This window comes from Lactuca serriola, chromosome 5 (assembly GCF_051521515.1).
Source record: "Lactuca serriola cultivar US96UC23 chromosome 5, Lser_US96UC23_V15, whole genome shotgun sequence".
Taxonomy (NCBI): Eukaryota; Viridiplantae; Streptophyta; class Magnoliopsida; order Asterales; family Asteraceae; genus Lactuca; species Lactuca serriola.
This window is the reverse complement of record NC_136412.1, coordinates 305,669,480-305,671,629: the sequence shown is the minus strand read 5'-3', so window position 1 is coordinate 305,671,629 and position 2,150 is coordinate 305,669,480. Positions and strand designations below refer to the sequence as shown.

Here is a 2,150-nt window from a genome sequence, read left to right as displayed (position 1 = left end):
AAAACTAGGTAAGTGGAAGATAATGGTTAAATTTATAAGAATCTTTGGAAGTAAATCAAGTTAGGAATTGAATTTGAAGAACTTTAGACGATTACAATGTATTATATGATACAAAACGACGTAGTATGCTGACTTTGGGTACTTAAGGGTGTATACCTTTAAGGTTATATATATATATATATATATATATATATATATATATATATATATATATATATATATATATATATATATATATATATATAGATTGGCTTCATCTGTCTACATGCCACACATTTTTGTCTCACCAGTTCCACCTACTTCCTGCTGCCTGTAGATTGATTTCACCATTCATCTCTATCTTCTCCATTTGTTCCATATCTTATCCACTTTCTATCAAACTTTGCTTTCTCGATTTTGCGTTTTCCCCGATTTATGTTTCGGTGGCACCTCTGTGGGAGAAGCAAGAAGCAGGAAAACACAGTCGTGACTGCGACATGCGAAGTGGCTCAACATCTTCAACCAACATAAGTGTTTCCGTAGGTGGCGGTGTCACCCAGTTTCATCGCTTAATAAAGAGGGGTGTCCGGATTTGACATCACGACGATCGATGACTTTGGAGTGAAAGAATTTTCTAATACCTGGGTAATGCTTGGTTATGATTTTAACGATGTGTTCTTGGTACTTCTCACTTTATTTTCATTTTGTGCACATCCGCTCATTCTTTCTTTCAAACCACTATTTGATTGTTGATAATTTATTTATTAGGACTTATGATAAGGTTACTATAAAATGTATTCGCACTTCTTTATAGATAATAAAGTACAAATAATGAAGTACAACACCCATAAAAATAGTTAATAGGTTATGTTGGGGTAAAGAGGTGAAAAAACTAACCAAATGTATGAAGAGATGCATCAAATTATTCAGGACGACGCATGATTAGAGAAACTCAATTTCGTATTTTTTAATGTTTTCCATGTATTTCACATCTTTTGCCTATGTACCAACATTATGAATTTTTACTTTCAAATGCAATCTCTATAACGACACTCTTTTGACTAGATCCAAAAAGAAAAAAAAAAAATCATTCCGACCCCTGCGGAGCGTGAGCCTCATCATATAAATGAGATGGTTATAAATATAATATTTGAATATTTCATTCCATTTGATCAACAAGTTTGATATATCTACTTCACGACTAAATATGAATGATTGATAAGACAATACCTAAGAAAAAGTTGCAAATCTCATATCTTAAGAAATAATATATTTTATTTAGTATTAACATACGATATATTATTTTCATAATCATAATTCATAAATATATAATTTATATTAAAAATAATATGTAAAATATAGGACCGTATATGTAAAATTTGTTAAACCAATTTATATTAATTTGTAGTAGTTTATTAGTTTGCAGTAAAAAAATAAAAAATAAAAAGACATACCAATTTATATTAATTTGTAGTAGTTTATTAGTTTGCAGTAAAAAAAAAAAAAAAAAAAAAAAAAAAAAAAAAAAAAAAAAAAAAAAAGACATTGATGTTCCTCGTAATTACACAAAAAGTTAATCATAACTGACGTATTTCTACTCCTAATATTCTGTCTTTTGGATTTTATGATGTAAGCCTATGCTTGTTTATGTTCTTTATCATTTTCATATAATCATTATTTTTTACTTGTTTTTGTTATGTAGGGTCGAAAGAGATGGTAATTGTCAAAATGATGCATATCGTATATGAGCATTTCAGTGGGCTTCTTTTCAGCCTCATCTCTATTCTCTAATATATTTTGAATTTGGTTTTTGTATGAATATTGTAATGGATTTTATGGGTCATGTTTTATGAATATTATATATCTTTGTTACTAAAGAAAATGTTAATATAATATTATTTTTACCGTAACTGACCATATAATTTCCTGGTCTTCAGTCTTTGCGTTAGCGTTTGTAAGTTTGAATTTTATGTTGTAAATATCAGTTTCCTTATTTTATTTATTCCTATTGCTCTTTATCTAAACAATTCTTTAATTTTTTTAGTTCCACCAATAAAGTCAAGTCTTATAAAAGCGGTCACTCTACGGGGCTGTTTGTTTTTTTTTTTTTTTGAAGAGCTGCGCAACCACTTTTGTCTGCGCCTCGCAGACAACGCGCAGACATATGCCCT

At 29.2% G+C, this 2,150-nt stretch overlaps 1 long non-coding RNA gene across 1 annotated transcript; it reads left to right on the top strand.

Moving 5' to 3' along the window:
• Nucleotides 1-260: 260 nt before the first annotated feature.
• Nucleotides 261-1,918, top strand: LOC145051770 (uncharacterized). Its single transcript, XR_013683826.1, has 2 exons — nt 261-624; nt 1,682-1,918. It is a non-coding gene; the product is annotated as an uncharacterized LOC145051770 (long non-coding RNA).
• Nucleotides 1,919-2,150: the final 232 nt, after the last annotated feature.